Raw genomic sequence first — 13,664 nt, forward strand, 5'->3', positions numbered from 1 at the left:
AAAACTGCATATCAAATATTTTCAAATGACATGTCTACAACCACAATAAAAAAAAGTCAGCGCTTAGCCCTGTCAGATGATTCACTGATGTTAATCACTGCTTTCTTTTTCCCCAGATAATTCTACCTCAAGATCAATTGCTGTTTAAATTCTGTCTGGTAACCCAGTCAGTCTCTATCTGTTGTAAGTAAGCCCTTTTTTTTTTCACTTCAGTACCAATAAGTGTCTATCAAAAGGTGTCTGCTTTTTTTTTCTGCCTAATGTTTCTTCAATCCTGTTGGTTATCTGCCTCACAGGCTCATTTCAAACTGTTCACTGCCTCAGTTTCTGTGAACTTTCTCATATTCTGTTTTGTTCTTCTGGTACTTTTGTTGTCATTACTCTTTGAATCCAGTCCTAAGACTTGGTGCAAACTGATTTTCTTACAAAAATATAACATAATGTTTGTTTCTCACTCTCTGGGTGCAATCTTCCCTTTCCAGGAGGTGTCGAGGAAGGTGGCTGGAAGGATAAAGAAAAAAATTTGGGTTGGCTCTAGAGAGCTACTCCTTGTCCCCTCAGTAATTAAGTTCTGGGTGAGAGCGCCATGCCAACCCTCTCAACTGACACGAATCAATGCCTTTTTGTGGTCAATTATCAGCCACCTAAAGGCCTTAACACACTACTGGCCCAATTACCTGCCTTCCTGGAAATGTGGCTATATTTCCAACAGAGATGCCAGGACGACATGCCTGCTGGCTTGTATGAAACTCCATTTGCCTTAGTATGGGGGAAGTGGGTGCAGGAATTGGGAGAAGGATGTTGACTGCTGAAAGCCACCCCCTTTCTTTGTCATTGACCTTCTTAACCCTCCTCCCTCCATGACCTCTATCTGCAATCTCCCCAAAAGAATGACACTCCAGCTTATTGGTGCAGATCTTTGTGGCTGCAGATGCTGGATCTCGAGACAAGTTCCTTAGATCCCTGATGCAGCTGATCTTTGATTGGCTGGCAGCCTCAGGTGGGACATGACTTCAGTAACAAGGCTTCTGACTTGCTGAGAAGCTCACTGAGTCATGACTTCAATACTTTATTGGTGTGTGATCCTGATTGGAGCAGTAAATTCCAGCCTCTTTTATTTTGGTTCCTCTACAATTCGATATCTGTGTCATTACAATCCCCAAGTCCCATACTTTCAACAAGTCTGATTGTCCTGCGTAATGTCACTTCAGATAATGACCACAAAAAATAAACCAGCAACAATTAAAATCTCTTATCACTTAGAAAGTATTGATCTCCAAATGTGTGTTGGTGAATAAAACATGAACTGGTCTCCTGATGTAATCTATGAGGCTTCATGTGCTTTTCCTTATTTAATAATTTGTTAATTACGTTGTATTCTCAGAAATTAGACATTCTAAACTGGTTGTATGATTTTCCTTTTATTCTGTTAACTATTAATTAATTGTTTGTTTTTTATTTGCTAATATGGGGAAAAAACACAGGGATTGTCTTTTTTTTTATCAGTAAAAAAACTTCAGCTCCATGAGTTCAATTTTTTTCAGATCTGCAAACCATTATTCTGTGTGGAGTTTGCACATTCTCCCTGTGTCTGCATGGGTTTCCTCTAGATGGTCCGGTTTCATCCCACAGTCCAAGGATGTGCAGGCTAGGTGGATTGGCCATGCTAAATTGCCCGTAGTGTCCAGGGATGTGTAATTTAGGTTGATTAGCCGTGGGAAATGCAGAGTTACAGGGATAGGGTAGGGGGATGGGTCTGGGTGGGATGCTCTTCAGAGGATCGCTGTGGACTTGTTGGGCCAAATGGCCCCTTTCCATGCTGTAGGGATTCTGTGATGTGCAAATGTTTGATTGTGAGACTTACACATGAAAACTATCTCTTTTAATAACATTTTGTAAATTAATTGAACATATTTGTTTTTGTTTCTTTTACATAGAATCTAGTTAGTTGTGAAACCACCTTGAAACTGCCTTTCAGTTATTTTGAACTGGGTGTAATTTACATTGTGGATTTGAAAACTTTTTTTTTTGAATGCTTCATACTCTACTTTGTTCCCATTAAAGTCCAGAAAACAAAATAACGAGCTTGCAAAAAAAATTCCAACTTTTAAGTTTCCAACAATTCCAATACCTTTCAGTTTCATAATCTCTCTCATCCAGTTGTAGAGTGTGTTGCATATACATGAAGAGTTTTGAGCTGACATGGGAAGGTGCACAGCTTTTAACAGGAAGAATAAATGTTAGGCAATGATCAGAATCTAATCAAAATAGAAACAGAGTATGTACACGATAAACATATTGTTTATAAGGGTAATGTAATAAATAAAATGAGGACATGTTTGAAAAATGACTCTTCTTTCTATGGAAAATCATTTAAATTCGATGCAATATGACATCTACTTATACTTGGAAATATCTTATTTGATTTATACATTCTGAATTTGCAGTACTTTTTTGATAATCTGTATTATTGTATTTAACAAAATGAACAAATTGTTCAAAGCATTGAATTAGGTTTTAAATTCTAATAAGTACTCCTTAAATCTTGTCTCATCAATGTTCAATTGAGTCGGCTTTTTGTGCAATGTCCTCATTCTGTGTTAAAGTGGGATTTAGGGAATTAGACACACAGTGAGGTGACAACATTAAATCAGCTATTTATTAAACAAGGTCAATGCATAATAAAGTATGGATGTTCCTGGGAAGCTCACAATATACGGATTCACTTTATGAGACAAGATACACTTTTTCTTTGTCTGGATCTGGACAACATACCTTTGCTGTACAAAAACAGAAGTTGCTGGAAAAGCTCAGCAGGTCTGGCAGCATCTGTGAAGAAAAAAATCAGAGTTAACGTTTCGGGTCTGGTGACCCTTCCTCAGAATGAAACGTTAACTCTGATTTTTTTCTTCACAGATGCTGCCAGACCTGCTGCATTTTTCCACCAACTTCTGTTTTTGTTCCTGATTTACAGCATCCGCAGTCCTTTCAGTTTTTATACCCTTGCTTTAGTTCCCCTCTATGCTTGGTTGCATGTTGACTCAATATCATACAATATTGAAACTGTGACCGTAAACATGTTAGCAGTTGAATGTCAAAAAGATTATTAACTATACACTAATTACAAATATTTCCTTGTAATGTTGACCATCAATTACAAAGCAATTGTGAATATTTGAGAGTATTTTTCGTTTGTGAGAACTAGACTGTAATTAAGATCTTTTTATTTTTCCTGTTCTAAGTCAAAGACTGCAGATTCAAATTTTATACAGTTTTCCTACTCATTTTTTGCTGAAGATTTTCCTCACTTTCCTCTAACAATGTAGAACTTAATCAGCAATATCTTTCGTCACATAAATGTCTAGAAATGCATTTTCTGACAGGACCAGTAAACCAGGGTAAGAGTGAAAAAGACGGAAATTCACGCCACTGCTTTTAACCAGACATGCACAACTTCAGCTTTTCATGAAGGAAAATGTAACCCTCGGTCTATGCTCCATAGGAAAGACAAAACGATTACACAGAAACTTCCAAAATAAGTTGTTTCCGCAAATTATGGATACTTCTGTTACTATTTCAATGGCAATTTAAGTTAATGATGTTTTTCATTCCATGTTTAACCTCTTTGGGTTATCAAGGCAATAATATGCAGGCTGGTGTTTTTAGTCCAAGAAAGTGGTCAGACATTCAAATTAAGTATTTGCTGCAAACTAGTCTGAGTCTCCCTATTTTCCCTCTCAACATAACTGCATGCCCTAGAAGTGGGAATTATTTTTCTTTCTTTGGAATAGGTTTGTGCTTGTTTTGCAAATTTGTTATTACAACTGTATTTTATTCTCTAAGAAAAGGTTTAAATCCATACTTTAAAGTAGGAAAGGAGATAAATACAACATTAACAGTTGGCTTAATAACTGAATAATGAATAATCCAAAAATATATCACTTTCATCCATATTGGTAAACTTAGTTAGATACTGTACAGACAGGGTTGTCACATTAAGGAGTATTTTCCACCATTTGTAACTTGAGTTTAAATGTTTTATTGCTGAAACCAGACGCGTGCATACCAAAAAGACAGCTTTGACCCGAGCTCTCAGACTGCAGTGAAAACAAAAACACCCCAGGGTTTTTAACTAAGAGAAATGCATGGAAAAAGTTACTAATTTCGGACCAACTGCAGATAAAGTACTCATTCGAACAAAATCAATCTGCACTACTCCCTCCCACGTGTCTTTAGATTGTATAAAAAGGAGAGAAAACTAGTGCAACGACTAGAGCAAAAGAAAATTACAATTCAGTGCTTTCATGTTGTTAGCTGTTTTCAAGGAAATTTTGCAGTACCAAATTCTCACTACATTGTTCCGATGTGCAGTTTGATTCCAATGCCAAGGTTGTGAGGCCTCACTGAGTGAGGAGAACTCACTCCATAGCGATGACTCATAACAATGGAATACTGTGGAAAAGAAAACAAAGTCTGAGATGTGAATCACTGACACGTCTGCAGTAAAAGCATACATTCTCTCCTCAAAACATGGCAGAAAGTTGACTTACTCAAGAGAATTGTAGTAACTACAATGCCAGGATAAGAAAGTACCAAGCATTAAAGACATTTTTTACAGTGATTGCAGAAGTCACCAAGTGCCTACATTTTGAAGGGGAAGTACATTTACTACAGTGCTAGGAAGAAGGTTTAGAAAGTGATTTACGCATGTAAGTGAAATATTGAATTGAGGCACATAGAATCTGGAGGAATTGTAAGCTAGCGTAAAGATAAAAGAAGGGTCATTCATAAGGCCAGCTTAACCAAGATAATACAAGATGTGACAGGGAATCAGGAGAATGTTGGGATTTTTTTGTTGTTTGCGTGGAATCTCACATTGTCAATTGTTTTTGTCACTTTAATAAAGTAACAGTGTACAACGTAGTTTTGGCTCATTCATTACAGTGCTTTTATGTTGCTCAATTTGTTTAGATACTTTTTGATTTACAACAGGAACATTTTTTTGAACACGGATTCTGCCTTCCAGTGTGCTGATGTCAGTGGATTCACATTCACGCATTTGATGTAATTGTGAAGGAAGATGGCTTATATTAGCAGAGAAATAACTCCATTGTAATTGGATAAAGGATGCTCTCGGGCTGGTGTAGAAAAGATGAGAGGACCAGGGGTTTCCTCAAAAACTTAAAAAATCTTTCCAAAACTTGAAGCATCAAAATGAAGCTCTCAGAAGCACCAAAGTGAAGTACTCCAGGAACCTCTTAAAAGCATTGACTAACATCAAATGCAATCTGCATGCCATGTTTTGGGGAATAAAGAAGTTAAAAAACAATAACAAGGAAATTAGTGACAAATAACTCCTGATTTTATTAATCTTTTAATTTATATGACATTAAACATATAAATTAATGTATAAAACGCTGTAAAAGCGATAAATATAACACCAAGAAAAGGCAAAAACTATACAAACAATAAATCTATAAAAACATTAGGACCTACAAAAAATGACAACAGCCACAAAAACATCAAGATCCACAGAAATATTTCAATTCGGATCCCAAAAGTTCTTAACTGGATACATGCCTTTCCTTACTTGACTCAATTGTGTTGACCCATCCTGTAATTATGCAGCAACCGCTGCTGGTGTGGTTGAGCTTAACTCACTCATTATAGACAGTCCATCATCTCTCTGGTGCTGCTTGTGAACGCTGCAAAGATAATACGTATTTATTTGGTCGGCTCAACTCTTCGACCTCCTCTGACTGATCTCCTCCTGCTTCTGCGCCACCTTGACTTTTCCTGTTCTACTACTATCTCAAACTTCTCCTTCTCTTCTGCCATCTCAATCTCTTGTGCCTGATCCTCTGCCACCTTGACCTCCAGCTCCTTGCCTTTTTCTCCTGTTCTTTCACCTTCACTGACCTGCTTCTCCTATGCCTCAGCCTCCTCATTTTTGACCTGGACCTCTGCCACTGCTGTGTCATTCTTCTCCTTCCTGACCCCCCTTCCTTCACTGCCTTAACCACTTCCTCACATGCTGAATCATTCCCCTCCATTTCTGTGTCCGTCTCCTCTACAACATCCTCATTGTCTGTGACCTCTTGCTGATTAACTTTGACCTAATCCTGCTCCTCATCTTACCCCGCCTTTTTCATCATCTAAGCCTTGATCTGCAGCCTCCTCTATCATTTACCTTCCTTAGCTGCTTAATTTGCCTGCGTTTCCACGTCCTCCAGGCCAAGGTAACTATCTCACGGGTTAAAGTAGGAAATGCTTCATAGAAGAGTACAGATGCGGGGGGCGCATTTAGAGACTTTGATTGACATGCTCAATAGCATGATCGTTGGGAAAGTACAACGAGAACAGAAAAATGTTCTTGCAATCAAGAAAGAGAAGTCCGATTTTTTGCTGAAGGCTTCAACGGCTGGAAGAGAATCTCATAAGTGAGCAACGAGGGGAACCATTTGCCTGCATTAACATCTCATTATAAATCTCTTATATTTATATGCATGTTGCTGTTTTCCCAAATATCAGAAAGAAACTAGATGGTGCCAATTCCCAACTCAAGAGTCAGAGGGGAAACCTGGTGACTTACCAGTCTGTGGTCCAGATACCCATCTTGATCAGCAATAGCTTACTGTCAGAACATGCCCCGTAGTCAGAGACCACCTCCGATCTCTGTCCGTGGAGGTAGGATCAGCAAAGCAGTGGCGTCATCATTACACCATAGCACATCACAGATTACGTTATGATACAGTTCAGCACTTCACTTCAAGGGAGCATCTTAGGGCATTTAGCTTGCTTTCTTAGCATTTATGACTTTATGCTTCTTTGAATGTTTGATGTCTCTAACTTGCCTTTTAGTGCAAACAGGAAACTAGGCAGCATGTTGTATTTGCTAGCCATGAACAGACAAAGGGGTGGTAATGTTGCTGCTTTATCACTGTGCTACTTCAATGTCACATCTACAGTAGGTGACTCCAGCCTACACTGGAAACACACTGTATGTGCCTCAGTCAACCAACCATGTCTGAAATTCAATGGTAAGCTATTCTTAGTCCGGTCAAGGAAGACTATGGTCAGTCAAGGACTATTCAGTCCTCAACCAAGAAAAGTAGAGAGGTGTTCTAAGTAAGTGAGTGGGAAACACAGAGGGCAGGAAGAGTTAATAGTTTGGAGGGATAAGGTGGTGAAACCATTGAGGGAAGGTGCAGTGTGCAATATTGAGAGTAGCAGAGAACGGGTCTTGGTGGGAGGTGGGTGAAATGGCAGAATTAGAGTGAGCGTGAGGTAGCAGGTGATGGCATTTGATTTTGCAGACTACAGAAAGTCATTAATCTTCAAGCAGCATTGCTGCATGTTCCCCTGGACTATTGACAATACATTGACCCAGGAGGTTTCTTCAGAGCAGGCTGGCCGTGCTTGAAATGATGCATAACGTTTGAACCCACGCTGTTGATATCATTCTGCATACACAACCAGCCATCCAGCCAACACCAAACCTAAATCAACCACACATTGGTTAGCCATGCATTGGCCAATGGGTGCAGCAATATCTGCAAGGTACAGTGTGTCAATCTAATGCTAAAGAACAATGATGAAATAAATAAAATGCCAAATTCCATGATTAAGAATGTGAAGCGACATTTTTATTCATTTTATTGGTTTGTAATACACAATATTTGAAATGTATTATTTCCCGAGTTTAACCTCAAGAGCCAATATACATTTCAACACCTACAGATTACAAATGAAAAGCGAAGTGTACTTCTTTGCAGAACCACTATGTGAGCAACGTGCTATCTATTAAACAATATACACAACACATAATGTACAAATTGGGACCAAGAAAAAAAATCCATGGCAAAATACAGCTGATGTCAACTGATACGTGGCACTTAGTCAAATTTTGTCCTGGCTACTCTTTGTTTAGGTCCTGAGCACTGATGGGAAATCGAATGATGCTAATTTCAAATTCTTGAGTACTGTGATATTCCTTTCAATGCCAACTAATGACAAGTTACTAAATACTTGGAATGTCAAATTATATCTACATGATTGCATTTCAGTGCAATTGATAACAACTGATAGTGGAAAGATTGTATTTCAGTGTGAACTAGATCAAGTGAGATCAAATGATGCCTGTGTGATGTTTTTCAAAATAAATGAAAGCTTTTGAAAACAAAATATATAAAAAATGCCAAAGGATGTCTAAACATTTCTGGTAGGATTAAATTTACATTATACTAGCTTGAAACTGTATTCTCTTGTCATATTTGTTTAATTTAACTCAGTTAAGCTCTTCTCCTACCTCAGCTTCGTGGAGGAGAAGTTAGTCAATATGGTCTTGATGGGCTGAAAGGCCTCTTCTGTACTACATGATTCTCTATGAAACCTAGGCATCTTCACTTCACAAAAGATCCCTTCATGTAGGCTGCTGCAATTGCAACCCGAGTCTTATACCAGCATATGATCAGCAATGTCTTTGCTTATCAAGGTCATTGTGGCCCTATTGTACAGCAGATTCCTGCCAACGGCAGGGATGAGGAATTCCAGTTATTGAGGATCAATCAAAGAAGCTGGGACTGTTCTACTTTGAGAGAACAAGGCAAAGAGGAGATCTAATAGAAGTTTCGAAACTCATGAGTCAATGACTTCTCTTTGTTAGATATGTCAAGAAGGTTATCATTACTTACTGTCAAGTTTTTGCCATTTTCTCATTCTCTTGCATGTTATTTTTGTCTAAATAACCACCCAATGCCCTCTTGAATGTCTCAAAGGAGCCTGCTTCCCTTACACTTCCAGGCAGTGCATTCTAAACCCTTAATACTAGTTGAGTGAAAAGGTTTTTTCCCAATTCACCCATGTCCATTTTAAATTTATGCCCTCTTTTCTTAGACTCATAGAGTCGTACAGCATGGAAACAGTTCAACCAGTCCATGCCGAACATAATCGCAAACTAAACAAGTGCTACCTGCCTGCTCCTGGCCCAGATGTTCCCTTTATGAGTTTCTTCATATCTACTTTATCCAGCCCACTAATGATTTGGGAAACTTCTATCAGATCTCCTCTTAGCCATCTTCTGTCCAAGGACAACAGTCCCAACTTCTTCAATCTATCTGCATAACTGAAGTTCCTCATCCCTATAACCAACTTGTAAACTGCTTCTGCAGTCTGTCCTATGCATTCATATTGTTTCTATGATGTGAAACCAGAACAGTACTCAATATTCCAACTGAAGTCTAACAAGTGTCCTTTACATGCTTGACATCACCATTAACTTAGCTTGTGCCAGATCTCTGTGGCAACCTTATTCTTCCAGGTTGTTATTTACAGGAAGGCTATTGGGTGATGAGTGAGGTCCCTTCCATATGCAGCTTATCATTTCAGCAAGGCAGGTAAAAACAGTTGCTGAGCTGGAATACAATGAGATTCAGGCTGTCACCAGAAACATCAACAAACAACTGGCACATTCAAGCAATGCTACTGTTGCCTAGACTTTTTGTGAGACATTTTGTAGTGCAGCCCTAGATGGGTCTGTGCTCATCTGCTACACAGTTCATAACTTGGCCGTCTTGAGAAACCAAGCCCTTAACCACTGCCTGATCAATAAGATGTGCTGTTGGAGGAGGAAGAGGAGCTGCAAGATGAAGGCCAGAGAAGGAATGGCATTGACCAACATTTTCTAGTTGCCAGAGTTCTCAGAGAGCAGCTCATTGAAAAGCACTTTGCTTGAAACATCTTTCCCATCCCCAATACACAGTGAAAATCCTGGAACTCATAGCACTGTGGGTGTCCATATACTCCAAGGATGCAGCAGTTCAAAAAGGCAGTGTACCACCATCTTCTCCAGGACAACTAGGGATGGGCAATAAATGCTGGCCCAACTGGTGATGACCTCATCCCCAAAACAAGTAATAATAATAACTAAAGTCCTACAATCATAGTCACCATTTTGAATATTAACACTATCTCTTTGCCTTGCTTTAGCCTAACCATTTGGATCTTCCTCTGACTTAGTACTCTACATCCAAAACTAAAACCAAATTGGACATACCACATAACCAGGATCACCACAATATATTAGATGACTTGTCAGTATTGAAATCAATGAAGTTTGTTTGATTAAATCTTACCCTTCTGAATTGTTTTTGATTTATTGCTGTATAATTTTACCCTTGATTTGATTATTTAAATCAAATGGAAATGAAAGTAGTGGGTCTGTAGTTGCCTGAGTTAATTTTATGCCACTTTTTAAAAATCTGAACAGTGCCTTAGCTGGTTTCCATTCTAATGATACCTCCCAGCATTTAGTGACTATGTTGCAATGATTCTAAGTGCATTTATTTCCATCCTCATTTCTTTCAATGCTCTGAGCAACGTACAAGTTAACCCTGGGAATTAATTTATATCTCAGTTTGTGTAAATCTTTAAACAAAAGGTTGCTCCTCTAGAATGTCAAGTTCCTAATAAAGATAGGCAATTCCAGAGATTTGGATTTGACATAGCCTTTTAGTTTAACATAAAAATTGCTGTAGCACAAATGCACACTTTAAATGCCTGTTAAATAACAGTGCAGGAAAAACATCGGAGTCCATTAAGGAAGTAATTCAAACACATTTAACAAGAAAGAAATACTTGTATTCATATAATGCATTTCACAACCGCCGGAAGTCTCAAAGCACTTAATAGCCAATGTACTCATGTAGTACCGTCACTGTTGTAATGAAGGGAACACAGTAACCAATACACAATCTGCAAATATCCACAACAGCAATGTGAATAACAACTATGTAATCTGTTTTGTGATGTTGATTCAAGGATAAATATTGATCAGGACACTTTGGGTCAATGTAGGAACAAATTACTGCAGATGCTGGAATCTGTACTGAAACCAACAAATGCTGAGATCACAGCGGCTCAGGCAGCATCCATGGAGAGAGAGCAAGCCAACAGTTGGAACACCATGGACTGTTCATCACAGCTGAAGTGAAAAATCATCTAGACTTGAAACATTAGCTTGCTCTCTTTCCATGGATGCAGTCTGATCCGCTGTAATCTCCAGCATTCGTTGTTTTCAATGGGACAATGCCCCTATTCTTTTTTGTAATTATGTCTCAGGATCTTTCTTGTGCACCTGCGGTGACAGATGAAGCCTTGGTTTAACACTTCATTTGAAACCAGACACCTTTGGCAGTGCAGCACTCTCTCTGTACTGAATTGGAGTGTCAGTCTTGATTGCTGTGCTCGGGCACTGGAGTAGACCTTCCACCCACATCCATAGGAACGCAGTCATTTTATTTGCTCATGAAAGTAACAGCCCTATTAAAAATAGGCTGACTCAATTTTAAGATAAAGCATGCTTTGAAATTATTGCTGAAAAAGTGAGTGAGCTGAAGGCTTGCCGGTGGTCCTGTTTCTCTTTGGCAATGTTGAGATTGTTTTTTAACTGGTCCTTTTCATTTTTGATTGTTGTGTTTGAGCCCTAGATTGGATGTTGAACTGAATGCTGGTGACTCGGAAGAAATAGTCTATGGTGTTCCGACCATTTTGCATGAGCTAAATGGACACCTAAGTCTTGAATGCGGTGGAAAGTGCACAGTCATATGAGTTGGAAGTGCCCAGCATTGTGCTGCAGGCAAACAAAACCTACATTCAGCAAACTTTATCAATTGTCTCTCTTCCCCAGTCCACGTTCCTACAATCACACTCCCATAATGCTTTGGTCCTCCGCACCAACCTTGACCCTTGATATCGCATTCCCCCAACCAAATCAAGACAGTTTTCCTTTAACAATCTCATGATGCAATGGTCTGAACTTTAAATGCCCTTTGCCGTGAGCTGGGAATCATATCAGGCCTCCACACTCATTGATTTTATTGAACTCAGATTCAAGGCTCTTTGTTAGATACTCAGCCTGATGTAGGAATTGTTTCTCAAATTCTGAGACCAATAAACTAAGGGTGGCACAGGTTGACAAAACCATATGTAATAAATGTTTTGTAATACTTTAAGGATGAAACAGAGTTGACATCCAATGTTAGTATGGTAAAAAACCTGAAAGTATAAGTAAATTTCTTACACTTGCTCAGTACAATTTTAGACATTTTAATACATTAAAAAACAGCTTAGCTAAAATTCCTTTTGACCAATAGTACAAGAACGAAGTGTAGGCAGAAACAGAGTCTGTAGTGAGACTCAGTAGTCCTGTCTTTTTCTGTCCCATCCAAAATCTTGACTAATTTGGTGACGTTTCTTTATAATAGATTCCACACGTTTTAAATTAAGGCATCCATCCCACAATATATCTCCTCTAATGGATTGCCACACAAACGTGGGTCTCCCCAGAGCACATGGACTTCTATGGTTCAAGAAGGCAACTCACCCACCACCTTCTCAAAGGGCAACTAGGAATGGGGAAGAAATGCTGACTCAGCCAGGAACACCCGCGTTCCATGAGTGAATTAAATAGAGGACGCCGGTTGATGCTTGGAATCTCTGCTCCAGACAGCAGGAGGTTGCACCGAGTCTATTGGATGGAGACTGATGATCAGTGTGAGGTACAGCATTGTTCCTGTAAGATCATGAGGATGCTTTTCAGAAGAACAGCACCTTCAGCATCCAGTGGAAAAGCTGTGTCTACCAAACAGGTAGACAGGACTTCTTTGTCAACCTTGATTAATAGAACTGAGTTGCATGAAGTTAACTTTTACTGACTATCACTGTTTTGATGTTGGTGAGGCCAGCATCCCATGTGTAATCCCAACTGAACGGTTTGATCTTTCTATGTGGTTCTTGCTGTTTAATAAAAGTTGAGGTTATAAACTGAAGGAGGCCATCACAACATCTGATGCTCCTTCATTCGATCATGGCAGAGTTTTATGTTAGAATGGGTGCAATGGCAAGGACGGCTATTGAGCGGATAGGGTTACAACATCACAGAGGGTGGCATGGTGGTACAGTGGTTTGCACTGCTGCCTCCCAGCTCTAGGCACCCGGGTTCAATTCCAGCCTTGGGTGATTGTGTGGAGTTTTCACATTCTCCCTATGTCTATGTTGGTAGACTGAGCTGCCAGTATCTGAGCTAGTGGGGAGTACAAGAGTGCACCTACTTCCTCAGGAGGATCTGTGGCTTCTTCCTGAGAGGTGGAAGAGGAGATGATATCCTGAGGGGTCTGATCTCTTCAAGGAAGCAACTGTATGAGCATCATTGGTGCCTGCAGAAGAGAAGAGAGAGAATGAGTTGTAAATCGGGGTATAAGTTTGGACATATTATCACAGTGGTAGTAATAGCAGAGCAGCACTTGATAGTGAATTGCACTTTATTGCTGTGATTTGGAAGTCTTGGCATTATCACATGAGCAATCTTTGTCCTCTCGTGTTAAGACCAGGAATCTAAATTAAATGTCCTGACTGCAAACGCTCTGGGTTACACAGGTTTGTTATATTATTAAATTGAAGAGTGTTCAGAAAAGATTGACTAGGATGTTGCCAAGAATGGAGGGTTTGAGTTATAAGGAGAGGCTCTGTGACTCTATGAGTCTCCTCCTAAATGGTGAGGAGAAGGATGTGAGGGAGGCCACCACCTGTCTTGGCTCTCTCTGCTCTATTATAGGATATTTTATCATGGAATGCAACAAAGGGAGTGGATGATTGAGATGGGAGTG

This window comes from Rhincodon typus, chromosome 30 (assembly GCF_021869965.1).
Source record: "Rhincodon typus isolate 14 chromosome 30, sRhiTyp1.1, whole genome shotgun sequence".
Taxonomy (NCBI): domain Eukaryota; kingdom Metazoa; phylum Chordata; class Chondrichthyes; order Orectolobiformes; family Rhincodontidae; genus Rhincodon; species Rhincodon typus.